Below are 26,886 nucleotides of genomic sequence, written 5' to 3' on the forward strand. Positions count from 1 at the left end.
GTCTCGGGACGCTACGCTAGACGCTTGCTGCCGGCCCCCTCATGTACCTGGCCACAGACGACAAAGCGTTCGGCTGGGCGACGCCTCGTGTACGCCGGCTCGCGCCACCGCGGTCGCCGCGCGTGCAGGGAATGCCGCGCCGTCCAATTGCGTTTGGCGCGCATTCCCCTGATGGACAGAGAAAGCCAAAAGTCGCCGTTCGGCCATTAATGTGGATGTCGTACCAGAGTTAGACCGCTTGTGCCATCTCGCGGCTGCCGCTGCTACTACTGGTGCGCGTCCCCCGCGCTTATCGAACAGACAGTGTGCTCTGGCTCTGGGTTTGACGCCAGGTCGACGCAGACGTGTGGTACGCGCGTAGCGCGAGTGCTGCTGCGTTTGGCAGTCCCTTGCGGAAGACGTTGCTGGCCGAGTGCTCAGACGCACTAGTTACCGACTGCTACCACAGAATACTGCGTTTGCAATTGAAATAGACACCGGGACAGCGCGAACGCAAGTCCCGACTACCAAAAATTATGCGCCCGAGTTACTCACATTTGGAGTAATCGCGGGGGTCAGCTCGACCGAAGTGCAATGGAAGAGCCTCACCCCGGAGGAACCGCCTTCATGATCACGGTATCCCCTACGCCAGGTAAGTATGCTTTCGTCGCGCCACAGGCGAGAATTTGTAGTGCCTCGCGCTATCGAGATGTAACGAGAGCTCCTGACGTTTCCGCAATCGGCGAACAGAATGGTGGCCGTCCATGTACCTGTCTCCTTACAAGAGAGCTATTGGCTGTCGAGTTAGATGGCAGACAGTCGCAACAACGCTCCTCTGCCGAGAAAAACGATGCATTTTGTGCGAGCAGCACCATACGGCTCGCGGCGCCGGCCGCTGCTGGGGTTAATTTACCGTTCCCTCCGGAAGATGGCGGGCCAAGTCCGGGTTGCCGCCTCCGGGCCCTCCTCTCCGTCTCCAACGAGCCCTCTTCCTCGGCTGTTGAAACCGCGAATGCGATCTGCGGAATGAGTGCTTTTTGCAGCCACAATGCAAGCCACACTTTACTTTCGCTCCTTCCAGGAGAGCCCTTAGTGCTAGCAAATACGGCAGCATTGTCACGCGCGGTCGACTGTCGCCGAGCAACTGAAGGACCACAGCTCAGACTGTCAGATGTTCTAAGAGAGCTGGATGCACTCGTGAGTGTTGTGCGCGACGAACAAACAGGACGTCAGTGAACTCCAAGAACGAACATCAGCCAGCACGTTCGACATTCGACGCCGAGTAACAGAAGACACTTAAAAGGTAACACTTCTTTTTGCTTCTCCTTCCGAGTAGGACGTGGAAAGCTCGATCGAATATTTGTGCAAATTTTCATTCGGAATATGGACATATTTTCTTCGCGCATAAGAGAGAAAAATAAAGTCTCATTCATGACAACATTTCAGCTGTGTCGGGTTGATTTCGAAGATGCAGATTAATTGTGCGGTATTTGGTAAACGATTGATACCTTGTAGCAATCTTGGCTTAGACGTGGATTAGGTAAAGATAAAACTAAATTGCTTTTTGTTTGTAAACACAACACGTCAGGTGTGTAACAAAGCGATGGGAAACAAGGAAGTCTCTTTTCTGTGAATGTAGTGATGCAACAACGAATTCACTGAGGGCTACCCGTTTCTGCAATTAGTAATTTATTGAAACTGCCGCTATTACGCGTCTGTCAATGTAGAACTGTGTGTGTTACAGAAGGCACTGTTCGGATATTTTGTCAGTGAGTAGGGAGAAATTGTGTTTTTAATTACACTTGTTACAGAAGAGAGAGAGAGAGAGAGAGAGAGAGAGAGAAAAGAAGAGTTTTATGTTATTTCCATTCCATTCGAAACCTATCTGTTCTCACTCCAAGGGCGCCCATACGACAGACAGTTTGTACAGGGGGTGGGGGACGGCTGAATCTGGAGGTATGGTGTACTTTTAATATTTTGGAAGACGAATAGCGAGCTTGTAAAGAGGCCATAAACAGATTTGAAGTTCCGAACCTGGTAAAGACGTGTGTAATACAGACCTTTTGACTCGATTTCTTGCAAGAAAAACACCTGATAACATTGCGTTTTCTACTTTCCCTGGGAGCCCCGAGTACAGGCGAAACACAACACCTGCGACGACAAGACATTCCTTACAGAAAGTAAACGCTCACTGTCGTGGCCTAATAAACAGCCTACAGCGGTTCTCGTCCCATCACCGAATTTGAGCAACGCTGGCCCCCGTTGTCAGTGTGGCCGCCCGGGAGCACAAGTGGCTGTTGCCTAGAATTTCTCTTCCCCGTTTTCGGTACAGTTGGCCACGTCATTTCACATCCCCGCAAGCTCCTCAAGTGCCGCAAGTCTGCAAGTCTCGGGACGCTACGCTAGACGCTTGCTGCCGGCCCCCTCATGTACCTGGCCACAGACGACAAAGCGTTCGGCTGGGCGACGCCTCGTGTACGCCGGCTCGCGCCACCGCGGTCGCCGCGCGTGCAGGGAATGCCGCGCCGTCCAATTGCGTTTGGCGCGCATTCCCCTGATGGACAGAGAAAGCCAAAAGTCGCCGTTCGGCCATTAATGTGGATGTCGTACCAGAGTTAGACCGCTTGTGCCATCTCGCGGCTGCCGCTGCTACTACTGGTGCGCGTCCCCCGCGCTTATCGAACAGACAGTGTGCTCTGGCTCTGGGTTTGACGCCAGGTCGACGCAGACGTGTGGTACGCGCGTAGCGCGAGTGCTGCTGCGTTTGGCAGTCCCTTGCGGAAGACGTTGCTGGCCGAGTGCTCAGACGCACTAGTTACCGACTGCTACCACAGAATACTGCGTTTGCAATTGAAATAGACACCGGGACAGCGCGAACGCAAGTCCCGACTACCAAAAATTATGCGCCCGAGTTACTCACATTTGGAGTAATCGCGGGGGTCAGCTCGACCGAAGTGCAATGGAAGAGCCTCACCCCGGAGGAACCGCCTTCATGATCACGGTATCCCCTACGCCAGGTAAGTATGCTTTCGTCGCGCCACAGGCGAGAATTTGTAGTGCCTCGCGCTATCGAGATGTAACGAGAGCTCCTGACGTTTCCGCAATCGGCGAACAGAATGGTGGCCGTCCATGTACCTGTCTCCTTACAAGAGAGCTATTGGCTGTCGAGTTAGATGGCAGACAGTCGCAACAACGCTCCTCTGCCGAGAAAAACGATGCATTTTGTGCGAGCAGCACCATACGGCTCGCGGCGCCGGCCGCTGCTGGGGTTAATTTACCGTTCCCTCCGGAAGATGGCGGGCCAAGTCCGGGTTGCCGCCTCCGGGCCCTCCTCTCCGTCTCCAACGAGCCCTCTTCCTCGGCTGTTGAAACCGCGAATGCGATCTGCGGAATGAGTGCTTTTTGCAGCCACAATGCAAGCCACACTTTACTTTCGCTCCTTCCAGGAGAGCCCTTAGTGCTAGAATACGGCAGCATTGTCACGCGCGGTCGACTGTCGCCGAGCAACTGAAGGACCACAGCTCAGACTGTCAGATGTTCTAAGAGAGCTGGATGCACTCGTGAGTGTTGTGCGCGACGAACAAACAGGACGTCAGTGAACTCCCAAGAACGAACATCAGCCAGCACGTTCGACATTCGACGCCGAGTAACAGAAGACACTTAAAAGGTAACACTTCTTTTTGCTTCTCCTTCCGAGTAGGACGTGGAAAGCTCGATCGAATATTTGTGCAAATTTTCATTCGGAATATGGACATATTTTCTTCGCGCATAAGAGAGAAAAATAAAGTCTCATTCATGACAACATTTCAGCTGTGTCGGGTTGATTTCGAAGATGCAGATTAATTGTGCGGTATTTGGTAAACGATTGATACCTTGTAGCAATCTTGGCTTAGACGTGGATTAGGTAAAGATAAAACTAAATTGCTTTTTGTTTGTAAACACAACACGTCAGGTGTGTAACAAAGCGATGGGAAACAAGGAAGTCTCTTTTCTGTGAATGTAGTGATGCAACAACGAATTCACTGAGGGCTACCCGTTTCTGCAATTAGTAATTTATTGAAACTGCCGCTATTACGCGTCTGTCAATGTAGAACTGTGTGTGTTACAGAAGGCACTGTTCGGATATTTTGTCAGTGAGTAGGGAGAAATTGTGTTTTTAATTACACTTGTTACAGAAGAGAGAGAGAGAGAGAGAGAGAGAGAGAGAGAAAAGAAGAGTTTTATGTTATTTCCATTCCATTCGAAACCTATCTGTTCTCACTCCAAGGGCGCCATACGACAGACAGTTTGTACAGGGGGTGGGGGACGGCTGAATCTGGAGGTATGGTGTACTTTTAATATTTTGGAAGACGAATAGCGAGCTTGTAAAGAGGCCATAAACAGATTTGAAGTTCCGAACCTGGTAAAGACGTGTGTAATACAGACCTTTTGACTCGATTTCTTGCAAGAAAAACACCTGATAACATTGCGTTTTCTACTTTCCCTGGGAGCCCCGAGTACAGGCGAAACACAACACCTGCGACGACAAGACATTCCTTACAGAAAGTAAACGCTCACTGTCGTGGCCTAATAAACAGCCTACAGCGGTTCTCGTCCCATCACCGAATTTGAGCAACGCTGGCCCCCGTTGTCAGTGTGGCCCGCCCGGGAGCACAAGTGGCTGTTGCCTAGAATTTCTCTTCCCCCGTTTTCGGTACAGTTGGCCACGTCATTTCACATCCCCGCAAGCTCCTCAAGTGCCGCAAGTCTGCAAGTCTCGGGACGCTACGCTAGACGCTTGCTGCCGGCCCCCTCATGTACCTGGCCACAGACGACAAAGCGTTCGGCTGGGCGACGCCTCGTGTACGCCGGCTCGCGCCACCGCGGTCGCCGCGCGTGCAGGGAATGCCGCGCCGTCCAATTGCGTTTGGCGCGCATTCCCCTGATGGACAGAGAAAGCCAAAAGTCGCCGTTCGGCCATTAATGTGGATGTCGTACCAGAGTTAGACCGCTTGTGCCATCTCGCGGCTGCCGCTGCTACTACTGGTGCGCGTCCCCCGCGCTTATCGAACAGACAGTGTGCTCTGGCTCTGGGTTTGACGCCAGGTCGACGCAGACGTGTGGTACGCGCGTAGCGCGAGTGCTGCTGCGTTTGGCAGTCCCTTGCGGAAGACGTTGCTGGCCGAGTGCTCAGACGCACTAGTTACCGACTGCTACCACAGAATACTGCGTTTGCAATTGAAATAGACACCGGGACAGCGCGAACGCAAGTCCCGACTACCAAAAATTATGCGCCCGAGTTACTCACATTTGGAGTAATCGCGGGGGTCAGCTCGACCGAAGTGCAATGGAAGAGCCTCACCCCGGAGGAACCGCCTTCATGATCACGGTATCCCCTACGCCAGGTAAGTATGCTTTCGTCGCGCCACAGGCGAGAATTTGTAGTGCCTCGCGCTATCGAGATGTAACGAGAGCTCCTGACGTTTCCGCAATCGGCGAACAGAATGGTGGCCGTCCATGTACCTGTCTCCTTACAAGAGAGCTATTGGCTGTCGAGTTAGATGGCAGACAGTCGCAACAACGCTCCTCTGCCGAGAAAAACGATGCATTTTGTGCGAGCAGCACCATACGGCTCGCGGCGCCGGCCGCTGCTGGGGTTAATTTACCGTTCCCTCCGGAAGATGGCGGGCCAAGTCCGGGTTGCCGCCTCCGGGCCCTCCTCTCCGTCTCCAACGAGCCCTCTTCCTCGGCTGTTGAAACCGCGAATGCGATCTGCGGAATGAGTGCTTTTTGCAGCCACAATGCAAGCCACACTTTACTTTCGCTCCTTCCAGGAGAGCCCTTAGTGCTAGCAAATACGGCAGCATTGTCACGCGCGGTCGACTGTCGCCGAGCAACTGAAGGACCACAGCTCAGACTGTCAGATGTTCTAAGAGAGCTGGATGCACTCGTGAGTGTTGTGCGCGACGAACAAACAGGACGTCAGTGAACTCCAAGAACGAACATCAGCCAGCACGTTCGACATTCGACGCCGAGTAACAGAAGACACTTAAAAGGTAACACTTCTTTTTGCTTCTCCTTCCGAGTAGGACGTGGAAAGCTCGATCGAATATTTGTGCAAATTTTCATTCGGAATATGGACATATTTTCTTCGCGCATAAGAGAGAAAAATAAAGTCTCATTCATGACAACATTTCAGCTGTGTCGGGTTGATTTCGAAGATGCAGATTAATTGTGCGGTATTTGGTAAACGATTGATACCTTGTAGCAATCTTGGCTTAGACGTGGATTAGGTAAAGATAAAACTAAATTGCTTTTTGTTTGTAAACACAACACGTCAGGTGTGTAACAAAGCGATGGGAAACAAGGAAGTCTCTTTTCTGTGAATGTAGTGATGCAACAACGAATTCACTGAGGGCTACCCGTTTCTGCAATTAGTAATTTATTGAAACTGCCGCTATTACGCGTCTGTCAATGTAGAACTGTGTGTGTTACAGAAGGCACTGTTCGGATATTTTGTCAGTGAGTAGGGAGAAATTGTGTTTTTAATTACACTTGTTACAGAAGAGAGAGAGAGAGAGAGAGAGAGAGAGAGAAAAGAAGAGTTTTATGTTATTTCCATTCCATTCGAAACCTATCTGTTCTCACTCCAAGGGCGCCCATACGACAGACAGTTTGTACAGGGGGTGGGGGACGGCTGAATCTGGAGGTATGGTGTACTTTTAATATTTTGGAAGACGAATAGCGAGCTTGTAAAGAGGCCATAAACAGATTTGAAGTTCCGAACCTGGTAAAGACGTGTGTAATACAGACCTTTTGACTCGATTTCTTGCAAGAAAAACACCTGATAACATTGCGTTTTCTACTTTCCCTGGGAGCCCCGAGTACAGGCGAAACACAACACCTGCGACGACAAGACATTCCTTACAGAAAGTAAACGCTCACTGTCGTGGCCTAATAAACAGCCTACAGCGGTTCTCGTCCCATCACCGAATTTGAGCAACGCTGGCCCCCGTTGTCAGTGTGGCCGCCCGGGAGCACAAGTGGCTGTTGCCTAGAATTTCTCTTCCCCGTTTTCGGTACAGTTGGCCACGTCATTTCACATCCCCGCAAGCTCCTCAAGTGCCGCAAGTCTGCAAGTCTCGGGACGCTACGCTAGACGCTTGCTGCCGGCCCCCTCATGTACCTGGCCACAGACGACAAAGCGTTCGGCTGGGCGACGCCTCGTGTACGCCGGCTCGCGCCACCGCGGTCGCCGCGCGTGCAGGGAATGCCGCGCCGTCCAATTGCGTTTGGCGCGCATTCCCCTGATGGACAGAGAAAGCCAAAAGTCGCCGTTCGGCCATTAATGTGGATGTCGTACCAGAGTTAGACCGCTTGTGCCATCTCGCGGCTGCCGCTGCTACTACTGGTGCGCGTCCCCCGCGCTTATCGAACAGACAGTGTGCTCTGGCTCTGGGTTTGACGCCAGGTCGACGCAGACGTGTGGTACGCGCGTAGCGCGAGTGCTGCTGCGTTTGGCAGTCCCTTGCGGAAGACGTTGCTGGCCGAGTGCTCAGACGCACTAGTTACCGACTGCTACCACAGAATACTGCGTTTGCAATTGAAATAGACACCGGGACAGCGCGAACGCAAGTCCCGACTACCAAAAATTATGCGCCCGAGTTACTCACATTTGGAGTAATCGCGGGGGTCAGCTCGACCGAAGTGCAATGGAAGAGCCTCACCCCGGAGGAACCGCCTTCATGATCACGGTATCCCCTACGCCAGGTAAGTATGCTTTCGTCGCGCCACAGGCGAGAATTTGTAGTGCCCTCGCGCTATCGAGATGTAACGAGAGCTCCTGACGTTTCCGCAATCGGCGAACAGAATGGTGGCCGTCCATGTACCTGTCTCCTTACAAGAGAGCTATTGGCTGTCGAGTTAGATGGCAGACAGTCGCAACAACGCTCCTCTGCCGAGAAAAACGATGCATTTTGTGCGAGCAGCACCATACGGCTCGCGGCGCCGGCCGCTGCTGGGGTTAATTTACCGTTCCCTCCGGAAGATGGCGGGCCAAGTCCGGGTTGCCGCCTCCGGGCCCTCCTCTCCGTCTCCAACGAGCCCTCTTCCTCGGCTGTTGAAACCGCGAATGCGATCTGCGGAATGAGTGCTTTTTGCAGCCACAATGCAAGCCACACTTTACTTTCGCTCCTTCCAGGAGAGCCCTTAGTGCTAGCAAATACGGCAGCATTGTCACGCGCGGTCGACTGTCGCCGAGCAACTGAAGGACCACAGCTCAGACTGTCAGATGTTCTAAGAGAGCTGGATGCACTCGTGAGTGTTGTGCGCGACGAACAAACAGGACGTCAGTGAACTCCAAGAACGAACATCAGCCAGCACGTTCGACATTCGACGCCGAGTAACAGAAGACACTTAAAAGGTAACACTTCTTTTTGCTTCTCCTTCCGAGTAGGACGTGGAAAGCTCGATCGAATATTTGTGCAAATTTTCATTCGGAATATGGACATATTTTCTTCGCGCATAAGAGAGAAAAATAAAGTCTCATTCATGACAACATTTCAGCTGTGTCGGGTTGATTTCGAAGATGCAGATTAATTGTGCGGTATTTGGTAAACGATTGATACCTTGTAGCAATCTTGGCTTAGACGTGGATTAGGTAAAGATAAAACTAAATTGCTTTTTGTTTGTAAACACAACACGTCAGGTGTGTAACAAAGCGATGGGAAACAAGGAAGTCTCTTTTCTGTGAATGTAGTGATGCAACAACGAATTCACTGAGGGCTACCCGTTTCTGCAATTAGTAATTTATTGAAACTGCCGCTATTACGCGTCTGTCAATGTAGAACTGTGTGTGTTACAGAAGGCACTGTTCGGATATTTTGTCAGTGAGTAGGGAGAAATTGTGTTTTTAATTACACTTGTTACAGAAGAGAGAGAGAGAGAGAGAGAGAGAGAGAGAAAAGAAGAGTTTTATGTTATTTCCATTCCATTCGAAACCTATCTGTTCTCACTCCAAGGGCGCCCATACGACAGACAGTTTGTACAGGGGGTGGGGGACGGCTGAATCTGGAGGTATGGTGTACTTTTAATATTTTGGAAGACGAATAGCGAGCTTGTAAAGAGGCCATAAACAGATTTGAAGTTCCGAACCTGGTAAAGACGTGTGTAATACAGACCTTTTGACTCGATTTCTTGCAAGAAAAACACCTGATAACATTGCGTTTTCTACTTTCCCTGGGAGCCCCGAGTACAGGCGAAACACAACACCTGCGACGACAAGACATTCCTTACAGAAAGTAAACGCTCACTGTCGTGGCCTAATAAACAGCCTACAGCGGTTCTCGTCCCATCACCGAATTTGAGCAACGCTGGCCCCCGTTGTCAGTGTGGCCGCCCGGGAGCACAAGTGGCTGTTGCCTAGAATTTCTCTTCCCCGTTTTCGGTACAGTTGGCCACGTCATTTCACATCCCCGCAAGCTCCTCAAGTGCCGCAAGTCTGCAAGTCTCGGGACGCTACGCTAGACGCTTGCTGCCGGCCCCCTCATGTACCTGGCCACAGACGACAAAGCGTTCGGCTGGGCGACGCCTCGTGTACGCCGGCTCGCGCCACCGCGGTCGCCGCGCGTGCAGGGAATGCCGCGCCGTCCAATTGCGTTTGGCGCGCATTCCCCTGATGGACAGAGAAAGCCAAAAGTCGCCGTTCGGCCATTAATGTGGATGTCGTACCAGAGTTAGACCGCTTGTGCCATCTCGCGGCTGCCGCTGCTACTACTGGTGCGCGTCCCCCGCGCTTATCGAACAGACAGTGTGCTCTGGCTCTGGGTTTGACGCCAGGTCGACGCAGACGTGTGGTACGCGCGTAGCGCGAGTGCTGCTGCGTTTGGCAGTCCCTTGCGGAAGACGTTGCTGGCCGAGTGCTCAGACGCACTAGTTACCGACTGCTACCACAGAATACTGCGTTTGCAATTGAAATAGACACCGGGACAGCGCGAACGCAAGTCCCGACTACCAAAAATTATGCGCCCGAGTTACTCACATTTGGAGTAATCGCGGGGGTCAGCTCGACCGAAGTGCAATGGAAGAGCCTCACCCCGGAGGAACCGCCTTCATGATCACGGTATCCCCTACGCCAGGTAAGTATGCTTTCGTCGCGCCACAGGCGAGAATTTGTAGTGCCTCGCGCTATCGAGATGTAACGAGAGCTCCTGACGTTTCCGCAATCGGCGAACAGAATGGTGGCCGTCCATGTACCTGTCTCCTTACAAGAGAGCTATTGGCTGTCGAGTTAGATGGCAGACAGTCGCAACAACGCTCCTCTGCCGAGAAAAACGATGCATTTTGTGCGAGCAGCACCATACGGCTCGCGGCGCCGGCCGCTGCTGGGGTTAATTTACCGTTCCCTCCGGAAGATGGCGGGCCAAGTCCGGGTTGCCGCCTCCGGGCCCTCCTCTCCGTCTCCAACGAGCCCTCTTCCTCGGCTGTTGAAACCGCGAATGCGATCTGCGGAATGAGTGCTTTTTGCAGCCACAATGCAAGCCACACTTTACTTTCGCTCCTTCCAGGAGAGCCCTTAGTGCTAGCAAATACGGCAGCATTGTCACGCGCGGTCGACTGTCGCCGAGCAACTGAAGGACCACAGCTCAGACTGTCAGATGTTCTAAGAGAGCTGGATGCACTCGTGAGTGTTGTGCGCGACGAACAAACAGGACGTCAGTGAACTCCAAGAACGAACATCAGCCAGCACGTTCGACATTCGACGCCGAGTAACAGAAGACACTTAAAAGGTAACACTTCTTTTTGCTTCTCCTTCCGAGTAGGACGTGGAAAGCTCGATCGAATATTTGTGCAAATTTTCATTCGGAATATGGACATATTTTCTTCGCGCATAGAGAGAAAAATAAAGTCTCATTCATGACAACATTTCAGCTGTGTCGGGTTGATTTCGAAGATGCAGATTAATTGTGCGGTATTTGGTAAACGATTGATACCTTGTAGCAATCTTGGCTTAGACGTGGATTAGGTAAAGATAAAACTAAATTGCTTTTTGTTTGTAAACACAACACGTCAGGTGTGTAACAAAGCGATGGGAAACAAGGAAGTCTCTTTTCTGTGAATGTAGTGATGCAACAACGAATTCACTGAGGGCTACCCGTTTTCTGCAATTAGTAATTTATTGAAACTGCCGCTATTACGCGTCTGTCAATGTAGAACTGTGTGTGTTACAGAAGGCACTGTTCGGATATTTTGTCAGTGAGTAGGGAGAAATTGTGTTTTTAATTACACTTGTTACAGAAGAGAGAGAGAGAGAGAGAGAGAGAGAGAGAAAAGAAGAGTTTTATGTTATTTCCATTCCATTCGAAACCTATCTGTTCTCACTCCAAGGGCGCCCATACGACAGACAGTTTGTACAGGGGGTGGGGGACGGCTGAATCTGGAGGTATGGTGTACTTTTAATATTTTGGAAGACGAATAGCGAGCTTGTAAAGAGGCCATAAACAGATTTGAAGTTCCGAACCTGGTAAAGACGTGTGTAATACAGACCTTTTGACTCGATTTCTTGCAAGAAAAACACCTGATAACATTGCGTTTTCTACTTTCCCTGGGAGCCCCGAGTACAGGCGAAACACAACACCTGCGACGACAAGACATTCCTTACAGAAAGTAAACGCTCACTGTCGTGGCCTAATAAACAGCCTACAGCGGTTCTCGTCCCATCACCGAATTTGAGCAACGCTGGCCCCCGTTGTCAGTGTGGCCGCCCGGGAGCACAAGTGGCTGTTGCCTAGAATTTCTCTTCCCCGTTTTCGGTACAGTTGGCCACGTCATTTCACATCCCCGCAAGCTCCTCAAGTGCCGCAAGTCTGCAAGTCTCGGGACGCTACGCTAGACGCTTGCTGCCGGCCCCCTCATGTACCTGGCCACAGACGACAAAGCGTTCGGCTGGGCGACGCCTCGTGTACGCCGGCTCGCGCCACCGCGGTCGCCGCGCGTGCAGGGAATGCCGCGCCGTCCAATTGCGTTTGGCGCGCATTCCCCTGATGGACAGAGAAAGCCAAAAGTCGCCGTTCGGCCATTAATGTGGATGTCGTACCAGAGTTAGACCGCTTGTGCCATCTCGCGGCTGCCGCTGCTACTACTGGTGCGCGTCCCCCGCGCTTATCGAACAGACAGTGTGCTCTGGCTCTGGGTTTGACGCCAGGTCGACGCAGACGTGTGGTACGCGCGTAGCGCGAGTGCTGCTGCGTTTGGCAGTCCCTTGCGGAAGACGTTGCTGGCCGAGTGCTCAGACGCACTAGTTACCGACTGCTACCACAGAATACTGCGTTTGCAATTGAAATAGACACCGGGACAGCGCGAACGCAAGTCCCGACTACCAAAAATTATGCGCCCGAGTTACTCACATTTGGAGTAATCGCGGGGGTCAGCTCGACCGAAGTGCAATGGAAGAGCCTCACCCCGGAGGAACCGCCTTCATGATCACGGTATCCCCTACGCCAGGTAAGTATGCTTTCGTCGCGCCACAGGCGAGAATTTGTAGTGCCTCGCGCTATCGAGATGTAACGAGAGCTCCTGACGTTTCCGCAATCGGCGAACAGAATGGTGGCCGTCCATGTACCTGTCTCCTTACAAGAGAGCTATTGGCTGTCGAGTTAGATGGCAGACAGTCGCAACAACGCTCCTCTGCCGAGAAAAACGATGCATTTTGTGCGAGCAGCACCATACGGCTCGCGGCGCCGGCCGCTGCTGGGGTTAATTTACCGTTCCCCTCCGGAAGATGGCGGGCCAAGTCCGGGTTGCCGCCTCCGGGCCCTCCTCTCCGTCTCCAACGAGCCCTCTTCCTCGGCTGTTGAAACCGCGAATGCGATCTGCGGAATGAGTGCTTTTTGCAGCCACAATGCAAGCCACACTTTACTTTCGCTCCTTCCAGGAGAGCCCTTAGTGCTAGCAAATACGGCAGCATTGTCACGCGCGGTCGACTGTCGCCGAGCAACTGAAGGACCACAGCTCAGACTGTCAGATGTTCTAAGAGAGCTGGATGCACTCGTGAGTGTTGTGCGCGACGAACAAACAGGACGTCAGTGAACTCCAAGAACGAACATCAGCCAGCACGTTCGACATTCGACGCCGAGTAACAGAAGACACTTAAAAGGTAACACTTCTTTTTGCTTCTCCTTCCGAGTAGGACGTGGAAAGCTCGATCGAATATTTGTGCAAATTTTCATTCGGAATATGGACATATTTTCTTCGCGCATAAGAGAGAAAAATAAAGTCTCATTCATGACAACATTTCAGCTGTGTCGGGTTGATTTCGAAGATGCAGATTAATTGTGCGGTATTTGGTAAACGATTGATACCTTGTAGCAATCTTGGCTTAGACGTGGATTAGGTAAAGATAAAACTAAATTGCTTTTTGTTTGTAAACACAACACGTCAGGTGTGTAACAAAGCGATGGGAAACAAGGAAGTCTCTTTTCTGTGAATGTAGTGATGCAACAACGAATTCACTGAGGGCTACCCGTTTCTGCAATTAGTAATTTATTGAAACTGCCGCTATTACGCGTCTGTCAATGTAGAACTGTGTGTGTTACAGAAGGCACTGTTCGGATATTTTGTCAGTGAGTAGGGAGAAATTGTGTTTTTAATTACACTTGTTACAGAGAGAGAGAGAGAGAGAGAGAGAGAAAAGAAGAGTTTTATGTTATTTCCATTCCATTCGAAACCTATCTGTTCTCACTCCAAGGGCGCCCATACGACAGACAGTTTGTACAGGGGGTGGGGGACGGCTGAATCTGGAGGTATGGTGTACTTTTAATATTTTGGAAGACGAATAGCGAGCTTGTAAAGAGGCCATAAACAGATTTGAAGTTCCGAACCTGGTAAAGACGTGTGTAATACAGACCTTTTGACTCGATTTCTTGCAAGAAAAACACCTGATAACATTGCGTTTTCTACTTTCCCTGGGAGCCCCGAGTACAGGCGAAACACAACACCTGCGACGACAAGACATTCCTTACAGAAAGTAAACGCTCACTGTCGTGGCCTAATAAACAGCCTACAGCGGTTCTCGTCCCATCACCGAATTTGAGCAACGCTGGCCCCCGTTGTCAGTGTGGCCGCCCGGGAGCACAAGTGGCTGTTGCCTAGAATTTCTCTTCCCCGTTTTCGGTACAGTTGGCCACGTCATTTCACATCCCCGCAAGCTCCTCAAGTGCCGCAAGTCTGCAAGTCTCGGGACGCTACGCTAGACGCTTGCTGCCGGCCCCCTCATGTACCTGGCCACAGACGACAAAGCGTTCGGCTGGGCGACGCCTCGTGTACGCCGGCTCGCGCCACCGCGGTCGCCGCGCGTGCAGGGAATGCCGCGCCGTCCAATTGCGTTTGGCGCGCATTCCCCTGATGGACAGAGAAAGCCAAAAGTCGCCGTTCGGCCATTAATGTGGATGTCGTACCAGAGTTAGACCGCTTGTGCCATCTCGCGGCTGCCGCTGCTACTACTGGTGCGCGTCCCCCGCGCTTATCGAACAGACAGTGTGCTCTGGCTCTGGGTTTGACGCCAGGTCGACGCAGACGTGTGGTACGCGCGTAGCGCGAGTGCTGCTGCGTTTGGCAGTCCCTTGCGGAAGACGTTGCTGGCCGAGTGCTCAGACGCACTAGTTACCGACTGCTACCACAGAATACTGCGTTTGCAATTGAAATAGACACCGGGACAGCGCGAACGCAAGTCCCGACTACCAAAAATTATGCGCCCGAGTTACTCACATTTGGAGTAATCGCGGGGGTCAGCTCGACCGAAGTGCAATGGAAGAGCCTCACCCCGGAGGAACCGCCTTCATGATCACGGTATCCCCTACGCCAGGTAAGTATGCTTTCGTCGCGCCACAGGCGAGAATTTGTAGTGCCTCGCGCTATCGAGATGTAACGAGAGCTCCTGACGTTTCCGCAATCGGCGAACAGAATGGTGGCCGTCCATGTACCTGTCTCCTTACAAGAGAGCTATTGGCTGTCGAGTTAGATGGCAGACAGTCGCAACAACGCTCCTCTGCCGAGAAAAACGATGCATTTTGTGCGAGCAGCACCATACGGCTCGCGGCGCCGGCCGCTGCTGGGGTTAATTTACCGTTCCCTCCGGAAGATGGCGGGCCAAGTCCGGGTTGCCGCCTCCGGGCCCTCCTCTCCGTCTCCAACGAGCCCTCTTCCTCGGCTGTTGAAACCGCGAATGCGATCTGCGGAATGAGTGCTTTTTGCAGCCACAATGCAAGCCACACTTTACTTTCGCTCCTTCCAGGAGAGCCCTTAGTGCTAGCAAATACGGCAGCATTGTCACGCGCGGTCGACTGTCGCCGAGCAACTGAAGGACCACAGCTCAGACTGTCAGATGTTCTAAGAGAGCTGGATGCACTCGTGAGTGTTGTGCGCGACGAACAAACAGGACGTCAGTGAACTCCAAGAACGAACATCAGCCAGCACGTTCGACATTCGACGCCGAGTAACAGAAGACACTTAAAAGGTAACACTTCTTTTTGCTTCTCCTTCCGAGTAGGACGTGGAAAGCTCGATCGAATATTTGTGCAAATTTTCATTCGGAATATGGACATATTTTCTTCGCGCATAAGAGAGAAAAATAAAGTCTCATTCATGACAACATTTCAGCTGTGTCGGGTTGATTTCGAAGATGCAGATTAATTGTGCGGTATTTGGTAAACGATTGATACCTTGTAGCAATCTTGGCTTAGACGTGGATTAGGTAAAGATAAAACTAAATTGCTTTTTGTTTGTAAACACAACACGTCAGGTGTGTAACAAAGCGATGGGAAACAAGGAAGTCTCTTTTCTGTGAATGTAGTGATGCAACAACGAATTCACTGAGGGCTACCCGTTTCTGCAATTAGTAATTTATTGAAACTGCCGCTATTACGCGTCTGTCAATGTAGAACTGTGTGTGTTACAGAAGGCACTGTTCGGATATTTTGTCAGTGAGTAGGGAGAAATTGTGTTTTTAATTACACTTGTTACAGAAGAGAGAGAGAGAGAGAGAGAGAGAGAGAGAAAAGAAGAGTTTTATGTTATTTCCATTCCATTCGAAACCTATCTGTTCTCACTCCAAGGCGCCCATACGACAGACAGTTTGTACAGGGGGTGGGGGACGGCTGAATCTGGAGGTATGGTGTACTTTTAATATTTTGGAAGACGAATAGCGAGCTTGTAAAGAGGCCATAAACAGATTTGAAGTTCCGAACCTGGTAAAGACGTGTGTAATACAGACCTTTTGACTCGATTTCTTGCAAGAAAAACACCTGATAACATTGCGTTTTCTACTTTCCCTGGGAGCCCCGAGTACAGGCGAAACACAACACCTGCGACGACAAGACATTCCTTACAGAAAGTAAACGCTCACTGTCGTGGCCTAATAAACAGCCTACAGCGGTTCTCGTCCCATCACCGAATTTGAGCAACGCTGGCCCCCGTTGTCAGTGTGGCCGCCCGGGAGCACAAGTGGCTGTTGCCTAGAATTTCTCTTCCCCGTTTTCGGTACAGTTGGCCACGTCATTTCACATCCCCGCAAGCTCCTCAAGTGCCGCAAGTCTGCAAGTCTCGGGACGCTACGCTAGACGCTTGCTGCCGGCCCCCTCATGTACCTGGCCACAGACGACAAAGCGTTCGGCTGGGCGACGCCTCGTGTACGCCGGCTCGCGCCACCGCGGTCGCCGCGCGTGCAGGGAATGCCGCGCCGTCCAATTGCGTTTGGCGCGCATTCCCCTGATGGACAGAGAAAGCCAAAAGTCGCCGTTCGGCCATTAATGTGGATGTCGTACCAGAGTTAGACCGCTTGTGCCATCTCGCGGCTGCCGCTGCTACTACTGGTGCGCGTCCCCCGCGCTTATCGAACAGACAGTGTGCTCTGGCTCTGGTTTGACGCCAGGTCGACGCAGACGTGTGGTACGCGCGTAGCGCGAGTGCTGCTGCGTTTGGCAGTCCCTTGCGGAAGACGTTGCTGGCCGAGTGCTCAGACGCACTAGTTACCGACTGCTACCACAGAATACTGCGTTTGCAATTGAAATAGACACCGGGACAGCGCGAACGCAAGTCCCGACTACCAAAAATTATGCGCCCGAGTTACTCACATTTGGAGTAATCGCGGGGGTCAGCTCGACCGAAGTGCAATGGAAGAGCCTCACCCCGGAGGAACCGCCTTCATGATCACGGTATCCCCTACGCCAGGTAAGTATGCTTTCGTCGCGCCACAGGCGAGAATTTGTAGTGCCTCGCGCTATCGAGATGTAACGAGAGCTCCTGACGTTTCCGCAATCGGCGAACAGAATGGTGGCCGTCCATGTACCTGTCTCCTTACAAGAGAGCTATTGGCTGTCGAGTTAGATGGCAGACAGTCGCAACAACGCTCCTCTGCCGAGAAAAACGATGCATTTTGTGCGAGCAGCACCATACGGCTCGCGGCGCCGGCCGCTGCTGGGGTTAATTTACCGTTCCCTCCGGAAGATGGCGGGCCAAGTCCGGGTTGCCGCCTCCGGGCCCTCCTCTCCGTCTCCAACGAGCCCTCTTCCTCGGCTGTTGAAACCGCGAATGCGATCTGCGGAATGAGTGCTTTTTGCAGCCACAATGCAAGCCACACTTTACTTTCGCTCCTTCCAGGAGAGCCCTTAGTGCTAGCAAATACGGCAGCATTGTCACGCGCGGTCGACTGTCGCCGAGCAACTGAAGGACCACAGCTCAGACTGTCAGATGTTCTAAGAGAGCTGGATGCACTCGTGAGTGTTGTGCGCGACGAACAAACAGGACGTCAGTGAACTCCAAGAACGAACATCAGCCAGCACGTTCGACATTCGACGCCGAGTAACAGAAGACACTTAAAAGGTAACACTTCTTTTTGCTTCTCCTTCCGAGTAGGACGTGGAAAGCTCGATCGAATATTTGTGCAAATTTTCATTCGGAATATGGACATATTTTCTTCGCGCATAAGAGAGAAAAATAAAGTCTCATTCATGACAACATTTCAGCTGTGTCGGGTTGATTTCGAAGATGCAGATTAATTGTGCGGTATTTGGTAAACGATTGATACCTTGTAGCAATCTTGGCTTAGACGTGGATTAGGTAAAGATAAAACTAAATTGCTTTTTGTTTGTAAACACAACACGTCAGGTGTGTAACAAAGCGATGGGAAACAAGGAAGTCTCTTTTCTGTGAATGTAGTGATGCAACAACGAATTCACTGAGGGCTACCCGTTTCTGCAATTAGTAATTTATTGAAACTGCCGCTATTACGCGTCTGTCAATGTAGAACTGTGTGTGTTACAGAAGGCACTGTTCGGATATTTTGTCAGTGAGTAGGGAGAAATTGTGTTTTTAATTACACTTGTTACAGAAGAGAGAGAGAGAGAGAGAGAGAGAGAGAGAGAAAAGAAGAGTTTTATGTTATTTCCATTCCATTCGAAACCTATCTGTTCTCACTCCAAGGGCGCCCATACGACAGACAGTTTGTACAGGGGGTGGGGGACGGCTGAATCTGGAGGTATGGTGTACTTTTAATATTTTGGAAGACGAATAGCGAGCTTGTAAAGAGGCCATAAACAGATTTGAAGTTCCGAACCTGGTAAAGACGTGTGTAATACAGACCTTTTGACTCGATTTCTTGCAAGAAAAACACCTGATAACATTGCGTTTTCTACTTTCCCTGGGAGCCCCGAGTACAGGCGAAACACAACACCTGCGACGACAAGACATTCCTTACAGAAAGTAAACGCTCACTGTCGTGGCCTAATAAACAGCCTACAGCGGTTCTCGTCCCATCACCGAATTTGAGCAACGCTGGCCCCCGTTGTCAGTGTGGCCGCCCGGGAGCACAAGTGGCTGTTGCCTAGAATTTCTCTTCCCCGTTTTCGGTACAGTTGGCCACGTCATTTCACATCCCCGCAAGCTCCTCAAGTGCCGCAAGTCTGCAAGTCTCGGGACGCTACGCTAGACGCTTGCTGCCGGCCCCCTCATGTACCTGGCCACAGACGACAAAGCGTTCGGCTGGGCGACGCCTCGTGTACGCCGGCTCGCGCCACCGCGGTCGCCGCGCGTGCAGGGAATGCCGCGCCGTCCAATTGCGTTTGGCGCGCATTCCCCTGATGGACAGAGAAAGCCAAAAGTCGCCGTTCGGCCATTAATGTGGATGTCGTACCAGAGTTAGACCGCTTGTGCCATCTCGCGGCTGCCGCTGCTACTACTGGTGCGCGTCCCCCGCGCTTATCGAACAGACAGTGTGCTCTGGCTCTGGGTTTGACGCCAGGTCGACGCAGACGTGTGGTACGCGCGTAGCGCGAGTGCTGCTGCGTTTGGCAGTCCCTTGCGGAAGACGTTGCTGGCCGAGTGCTCAGACGCACTAGTTACCGACTGCTACCACAGAATACTGCGTTTGCAATTGAAATAGACACCGGGACAGCGCGAACGCAAGTCCCGACTACCAAAAATTATGCGCCCGAGTTACTCACATTTGGAGTAATCGCGGGGGTCAGCTCGACCGAAGTGCAATGGAAGAGCCTCACCCCGGAGGAACCGCCTTCATGATCACGGTATCCCCTACGCCAGGTAAGTATGCTTTCGTCGCGCCACAGGCGAGAATTTGTAGTGCCTCGCGCTATCGAGATGTAACGAGAGCTCCTGACGTTTCCGCAATCGGCGAACAGAATGGTGGCCGTCCATGTACCTGTCTCCTTACAAGAGAGCTATTGGCTGTCGAGTTAGATGGCAGACAGTCGCAACAACGCTCCTCTGCCGAGAAAAACGATGCATTTTGTGCGAGCAGCACCATACGGCTCGCGGCGCCGGCCGCTGCTGGGGTTAATTTACCGTTCCCTCCGGAAGATGGCGGGCCAAGTCCGGGTTGCCGCCTCCGGGCCCTCCTCTCCGTCTCCAACGAGCCCTCTTCCTCGGCTGTTGAAACCGCGAATGCGATCTGCGGAATGAGTGCTTTTTGCAGCCACAATGCAAGCCACACTTTACTTTCGCTCCTTCCAGGAGAGCCCTTAGTGCTAGCAAATACGGCAGCATTGTCACGCGCGGTCGACTGTCGCCGAGCAACTGAAGGACCACAGCTCAGACTGTCAGATGTTCTAAGAGAGCTGGATGCACTCGTGAGTGTTGTGCGCGACGAACAAACAGGACGTCAGTGAACTCCAAGAACGAACATCAGCCAGCACGTTCGACATTCGACGCCGAGTAACAGAAGACACTTAAAAGGTAACACTTCTTTTTGCTTCTCCTTCCGAGTAGGACGTGGAAAGCTCGATCGAATATTTGTGCAAATTTTCATTCGGAATATGGACATATTTTCTTCGCGCATAAGAGAGAAAAATAAAGTCTCATTCATGACAACATTTCAGCTGTGTCGGGTTGATTTCGAAGATGCAGATTAATTGTGCGGTATTTGGTAAACGATTGATACCTTGTAGCAATCTTGGCTTAGACGTGGATTAGGTAAAGATAAAACTAAATTGCTTTTTGTTTGTAAACACAACACGTCAGGTGTGTAACAAAGCGATGGGAAACAAGGAAGTCTCTTTTCTGTGAATGTAGTGATGCAACAACGAATTCACTGAGGGCTACCCGTTTCTGCAATTAGTAATTTATTGAAACTGCCGCTATTACGCGTCTGTCAATGTAGAACTGTGTGTGTTACAGAAGGCACTGTTCGGATATTTTGTCAGTGAGTAGGGAGAAATTGTGTTTTTAATTACACTTGTTACAGAAGAGAGAGAGAGAGAGAGAGAGAGAGAGAGAAAAGAAGAGTTTTATGTTATTTCCATTCCATTCGAAACCTATCTGTTCTCACTCCAAGGGCGCCCATACGACAGACAGTTTGTACAGGGGGTGGGGGACGGCTGAATCTGGAGGTATGGTGTACTTTTAATATTTTGGAAGACGAATAGCGAGCTTGTAAAGAGGCCATAAACAGATTTGAAGTTCCGAACCTGGTAAAGACGTGTGTAATACAGACCTTTTGACTCGATTTCTTGCAAGAAAAACACCTGATAACATTGCGTTTTCTACTTTCCCTGGGAGCCCCGAGTACAGGCGAAACACAACACCTGCGACGACAAGACATTCCTTACAGAAAGTAAACGCTCACTGTCGTGGCCTAATAAACAGCCTACAGCGGTTCTCGTCCCATCACCGAATTTGAGCAACGCTGGCCCCCGTTGTCAGTGTGGCCGCCCGGGAGCACAAGTGGCTGTTGCCTAGAATTTCTCTTCCCCGTTTTCGGTACAGTTGGCCACGTCATTTCACATCCCCGCAAGCTCCTCAAGTGCCGCAAGTCTGCAAGTCTCGGGACGCTACGCTAGACGCTTGCTGCCGGCCCCCTCATGTACCTGGCCACAGACGACAAAGCGTTCGGCTGGGCGACGCCTCGTGTACGCCGGCTCGCGCCACCGCGGTCGCCGCGCGTGCAGGGAATGCCGCGCCGTCCAATTGCGTTTGGCGCGCATTCCCCTGATGGACAGAGAAAGCCAAAAGTCGCCGTTCGGCCATTAATGTGGATGTCGTACCAGAGTTAGACCGCTTGTGCCATCTCGCGGCTGCCGCTGCTACTACTGGTGCGCGTCCCCCCGCGCTTATCGAACAGACAGTGTGCTCTGGCTCTGGGTTTGACGCCAGGTCGACGCAGACGTGTGGTACGCGCGTAGCGCGAGTGCTGCTGCGTTTGGCAGTCCCTTGCGGAAGACGTTGCTGGCCGAGTGCTCAGACGCACTAGTTACCGACTGCTACCACAGAATACTGCGTTTGCAATTGAAATAGACACCGGGACAGCGCGAACGCAAGTCCCGACTACCAAAAATTATGCGCCCGAGTTACTCACATTTGGAGTAATCGCGGGGGTCAGCTCGACCGAAGTGCAATGGAAGAGCCTCACCCCGGAGGAACCGCCTTCATGATCACGGTATCCCCTACGCCAGGTAAGTATGCTTTCGTCGCGCCACAGGCGAGAATTTGTAGTGCCTCGCGCTATCGAGATGTAACGAGAGCTCCTGACGTTTCCGCAATCGGCGAACAGAATGGTGGCCGTCCATGTACCTGTCTCCTTACAAGAGAGCTATTGGCTGTCGAGTTAGATGGCAGACAGTCGCAACAACGCTCCTCTGCCGAGAAAAACGATGCATTTTGTGCGAGCAGCACCATACGGCTCGCGGCGCCGGCCGCTGCTGGGGTTAATTTACCGTTCCCTCCGGAAGATGGCGGGCCAAGTCCGGGTTGCCGCCTCCGGGCCCTCCTCTCCGTCTCCAACGAGCCCTCTTCCTCGGCTGTTGAAACCGCGAATGCGATCTGCGGAATGAGTGCTTTTTGCAGCCACAATGCAAGCCACACTTTACTTTCGCTCCTTCCAGGAGAGCCCTTAGTGCTAGCAAATACGGCAGCATTGTCACGCGCGGTCGACTGTCGCCGAGCAACTGAAGGACCACAGCTCAGACTGTCAGATGTTCTAAGAGAGCTGGATGCACTCGTGAGTGTTGTGCGCGACGAACAAACAGGACGTCAGTGAACTCCAAGAACGAACATCAGCCAGCACGTTCGACATTCGACGCCGAGTAACAGAAGACACTTAAAAGGTAACACTTCTTTTTGCTTCTCCTTCCGAGTAGGACGTGGAAAGCTCGATCGAATATTTGTGCAAATTTTCATTCGGAATATGGACATATTTTCTTCGCGCATAAGAGAGAAAAATAAAGTCTCATTCATGACAACATTTCAGCTGTGTCGGGTTGATTTCGAAGATGCAGATTAATTGTGCGGTATTTGGTAAACGATTGATACCTTGTAGCAATCTTGGCTTAGACGTGGATTAGGTAAAGATAAAACTAAATTGCTTTTTGTTTGTAAACACAACACGTCAGGTGTGTAACAAAGCGATGGGAAACAAGGAAGTCTCTTTTCTGTGAATGTAGTGATGCAACAACGAATTCACTGAGGGCTACCCGTTTCTGCAATTAGTAATTTATTGAAACTGCCGCTATTACGCGTCTGTCAATGTAGAACTGTGTGTGTTACAGAAGGCACTGTTCGGATATTTTGTCAGTGAGTAGGGAGAAATTGTGTTTTTAATTACACTTGTTACAGAAGAGAGAGAGAGAGAGAGAGAGAGAGAGAGAGAAAAGAAGAGTTTTATGTTATTTCCATTCCATTCGAAACCTATCTGTTCTCACTCCAAGGGCGCCCATACGACAGACAGTTTGTACAGGGGGTGGGGGACGGCTGAATCTGGAGGTATGGTGTACTTTTAATATTTTGGAAGACGAATAGCGAGCTTGTAAAGAGGCCATAAACAGATTTGAAGTTCCGAACCTGGTAAAGACGTGTGTAATACAGACCTTTTGACTCGATTTCTTGCAAGAAAAACACCTGATAACATTGCGTTTTCTACTTTCCCTGGGAGCCCCGAGTACAGGCGAAACACAACACCTGCGACGACAAGACATTCCTTACAGAAAGTAAACGCTCACTGTCGTGGCCTAATAAACAGCCTACAGCGGTTCTCGTCCCATCACCGAATTTGAGCAACGCTGGCCCCCGTTGTCAGTGTGGCCGCCCGGGAGCACAAGTGGCTGTTGCCTAGAATTTCTCTTCCCCGTTTTCGGTACAGTTGGCCACGTCATTTCACATCCCCGCAAGCTCCTCAAGTGCCGCAAGTCTGCAAGTCTCGGGACGCTACGCTAGACGCTTGCTGCCGGCCCCCTCATGTACCTGGCCACAGACGACAAAGCGTTCGGCTGGGCGACGCCTCGTGTACGCCGGCTCGCGCCACCGCGGTCGCCGCGCGTGCAGGGAATGCCGCGCCGTCCAATTGCGTTTGGCGCGCATTCCCCTGATGGACAGAGAAAGCCAAAAGTCGCCGTTCGGCCATTAATGTGGATGTCGTACCAGAGTTAGACCGCTTGTGCCATCTCGCGGCTGCCGCTGCTACTACTGGTGCGCGTCCCCCGCGCTTATCGAACAGACAGTGTGCTCTGGCTCTGGGTTTGACGCCAGGTCGACGCAGACGTGTGGTACGCGCGTAGCGCGAGTGCTGCTGCGTTTGGCAGTCCCTTGCGGAAGACGTTGCTGGCCGAGTGCTCAGACGCACTAGTTACCGACTGCTACCACAGAATACTGCGTTTGCAATTGAAATAGACACCGGGACAGCGCGAACGCAAGTCCCGACTACCAAAAATTATGCGCCCGAGTTACTCACATTTGGAGTAATCGCGGGGGTCAGCTCGACCGAAGTGCAATGGAAGAGCCTCACCCCGGAGGAACCGCCTTCATGATCACGGTATCCCCTACGCCAGGTAAGTATGCTTTCGTCGCGCCACAGGCGAGAATTTGTAGTGCCTCGCGCTATCGAGATGTAACGAGAGCTCCTGACGTTTCCGCAATCGGCGAACAGAATGGTGGCCGTCCATGTACCTGTCTCCTTACAAGAGAGCTATTGGCTGTCGAGTTAGATGGCAGACAGTCGCAACAACGCTCCTCTGCCGAGAAAAACGATGCATTTTGTGCGAGCAGCACCATACGGCTCGCGGCGCCGGCCGCTGCTGGGGTTAATTTACCGTTCCCCTCCGGAAGATGGCGGGCCAAGTCCGGGTTGCCGCCTCCGGGCCCTCCTCTCCGTCTCCAACGAGCCCTCTTCCTCGGCTGTTGAAACCGCGAATGCGATCTGCGGAATGAGTGCTTTTTGCAGCCACAATGCAAGCCACACTTTACTTTCGCTCCTTCCAGGAGAGCCCTTAGTGCTAGCAAATACGGCAGCATTGTCACGCGCGGTCGACTGTCGCCGAGCAACTGAAGGACCACAGCTCAGACTGTCAGATGTTCTAAGAGAGCTGGATGCACTCGTGAGTGTTGTGCGCGACGAACAAACAGGACGTCAGTGAACTCCAAGAACGAACATCAGCCAGCACGTTCGACATTCGACGCCGAGTAACAGAAGACACTTAAAAGGTAACACTTCTTTTTGCTTCTCCTTCCGAGTAGGACGTGGAAAGCTCGATCGAATATTTGTGCAAATTTTCATTCGGAATATGGACATATTTTCTTCGCGCATAAGAGAGAAAAATAAAGTCTCATTCATGACAACATTTCAGCTGTGTCGGGTTGATTTCGAAGATGCAGATTAATTGTGCGGTATTTGGTAAACGATTGATACCTTGTAGCAATCTTGGCTTAGACGTGGATTAGGTAAAGATAAAACTAAATTGCTTTTTGTTTGTAAACACAACACGTCAGGTGTGTAACAAAGCGATGGGAAACAAGGAAGTCTCTTTTCTGTGAATGTAGTGATGCAACAACGAATTCACTGAGGGCTACCCGTTTCTGCAATTAGTAATTTATTGAAACTGCCGCTATTACGCGTCTGTCAATGTAGAACTGTGTGTGTTACAGAAGGCACTGTTCGGATATTTTGTCAGTGAGTAGGGAGAAATTGTGTTTTTAATTACACTTGTTACAGAAGAGAGAGAGAGAGAGAGAGAGAGAGAGAGAGAAAAGAAGAGTTTTATGTTATTTCCATTCCATTCGAAACCTATCTGTTCTCACTCCAAGGGCGCCCATACGACAGACAGTTTGTACAGGGGGTGGGGGACGGCTGAATCTGGAGGTATGGTGTACTTTTAATATTTTGGAAGACGAATAGCGAGCTTGTAAAGAGGCCATAAACAGATTTGAAGTTCCGAACCTGGTAAAGACGTGTGTAATACAGACCTTTTGACTCGATTTCTTGCAAGAAAAACACCTGATAACATTGCGTTTTCTACTTTCCCTGGAGCCCCGAGTACAGGCGAAACACAACACCTGCGACGACAAGACATTCCTTACAGAAAGTAAACGCTCACTGTCGTGGCCTAATAAACAGCCTACAGCGGTTCTCGTCCCATCACCGAATTTGAGCAACGCTGGCCCCCCGTTGTCAGTGTGGCCGCCCGGGAGCACAAGTGGCTGTTGCCTAGAATTTCTCTTCCCCGTTTTCGGTACAGTTGGCCACGTCATTTCACATCCCCGCAAGCTCCTCAAGTGCCGCAAGTCTGCAAGTCTCGGGACGCTACGCTAGACGCTTGCTGCCGGCCCCCTCATGTACCTGGCCACAGACGACAAAGCGTTCGGCTGGGCGACGCCTCGTGTACGCCGGCTCGCGCCACCGCGGTCGCCGCGCGTGCAGGGAATGCCGCGCCGTCCAATTGCGTTTGGCGCGCATTCCCCTGATGGACAGAGAAAGCCAAAAGTCGCCGTTCGGCCATTAATGTGGATGTCGTACCAGAGTTAGACCGCTTGTGCCATCTCGCGGCTGCCGCTGCTACTACTGGTGCGCGTCCCCCGCGCTTATCGAACAGACAGTGTGCTCTGGCTCTGGGTTTGACGCCAGGTCGACGCAGACGTGTGGTACGCGCGTAGCGCGAGTGCTGCTGCGTTTGGCAGTCCCTTGCGGAAGACGTTGCTGGCCGAGTGCTCAGACGCACTAGTTACCGACTGCTACCACAGAATACTGCGTTTGCAATTGAAATAGACACCGGGACAGCGCGAACGCAAGTCCCGACTACCAAAAATTATGCGCCCGAGTTACTCACATTTGGAGTAATCGCGGGGGTCAGCTCGACCGAAGTGCAATGGAAGAGCCTCACCCCGGAGGAACCGCCTTCATGATCACGGTATCCCCTACGCCAGGTAAGTATGCTTTCGTCGCGCCACAGGCGAGAATTTGTAGTGCCTCGCGCTATCGAGATGTAACGAGAGCTCCTGACGTTTCCGCAATCGGCGAACAGAATGGTGGCCGTCCATGTACCTGTCTCCTTACAAGAGAGCTATTGGCTGTCGAGTTAGATGGCAGACAGTCGCAACAACGCTCCTCTGCCGAGAAAAACGATGCATTTTGTGCGAGCAGCACCATACGGCTCGCGGCGC

General features: G+C 51.7%; 12 non-coding genes across 12 annotated transcripts; all 12 read right to left on the minus strand.

Moving 5' to 3' along the window:
- Positions 1-475: 475 nt before the first annotated feature.
- Positions 476-639, minus strand: LOC124742957. Its single transcript, XR_007010305.1, has one exon. It is a non-coding gene; the product is annotated as a U1 spliceosomal RNA (small nuclear RNA).
- Positions 640-2,840: 2,201 nt separating this feature from the next.
- LOC124742966 lies at positions 2,841-3,004 on the minus strand. The gene has a single exon (XR_007010313.1). It is a non-coding gene; the product is annotated as a U1 spliceosomal RNA (small nuclear RNA).
- A 2,203-nt stretch (positions 3,005-5,207) lies between these two features.
- LOC124742967 lies at positions 5,208-5,371 on the minus strand. The gene has a single exon (XR_007010314.1). It is a non-coding gene; the product is annotated as a U1 spliceosomal RNA (small nuclear RNA).
- A 2,201-nt stretch (positions 5,372-7,572) lies between these two features.
- On the minus strand, positions 7,573-7,736 carry LOC124742968. The gene has a single exon (XR_007010315.1). It is a non-coding gene; the product is annotated as a U1 spliceosomal RNA (small nuclear RNA).
- A 2,202-nt stretch (positions 7,737-9,938) lies between these two features.
- LOC124742969 lies at positions 9,939-10,102 on the minus strand. Its single transcript, XR_007010316.1, has one exon. It is a non-coding gene; the product is annotated as a U1 spliceosomal RNA (small nuclear RNA).
- Positions 10,103-12,303: 2,201 nt separating this feature from the next.
- LOC124742958 lies at positions 12,304-12,467 on the minus strand. Its single transcript, XR_007010306.1, has one exon. It is a non-coding gene; the product is annotated as a U1 spliceosomal RNA (small nuclear RNA).
- A 2,195-nt stretch (positions 12,468-14,662) lies between these two features.
- Positions 14,663-14,826, minus strand: LOC124742960. The gene has a single exon (XR_007010307.1). It is a non-coding gene; the product is annotated as a U1 spliceosomal RNA (small nuclear RNA).
- Positions 14,827-17,025: 2,199 nt separating this feature from the next.
- On the minus strand, positions 17,026-17,189 carry LOC124742961. The gene has a single exon (XR_007010308.1). It is a non-coding gene; the product is annotated as a U1 spliceosomal RNA (small nuclear RNA).
- Positions 17,190-19,392: 2,203 nt separating this feature from the next.
- On the minus strand, positions 19,393-19,556 carry LOC124742962. Its single transcript, XR_007010309.1, has one exon. It is a non-coding gene; the product is annotated as a U1 spliceosomal RNA (small nuclear RNA).
- Positions 19,557-21,758: 2,202 nt separating this feature from the next.
- On the minus strand, positions 21,759-21,922 carry LOC124742963. The gene has a single exon (XR_007010310.1). It is a non-coding gene; the product is annotated as a U1 spliceosomal RNA (small nuclear RNA).
- Positions 21,923-24,125: 2,203 nt separating this feature from the next.
- On the minus strand, positions 24,126-24,289 carry LOC124742964. The gene has a single exon (XR_007010311.1). It is a non-coding gene; the product is annotated as a U1 spliceosomal RNA (small nuclear RNA).
- A 2,204-nt stretch (positions 24,290-26,493) lies between these two features.
- On the minus strand, positions 26,494-26,657 carry LOC124742965. The gene has a single exon (XR_007010312.1). It is a non-coding gene; the product is annotated as a U1 spliceosomal RNA (small nuclear RNA).
- Between the last annotated feature and the right edge of the window lie 229 nt (positions 26,658-26,886).

The sequence above is a fragment of the Schistocerca piceifrons genome, unplaced genomic scaffold, assembly GCF_021461385.2.
Source record: "Schistocerca piceifrons isolate TAMUIC-IGC-003096 unplaced genomic scaffold, iqSchPice1.1 HiC_scaffold_239, whole genome shotgun sequence".
NCBI lineage: Eukaryota > Metazoa > Arthropoda > Insecta > Orthoptera > Acrididae > Schistocerca > Schistocerca piceifrons.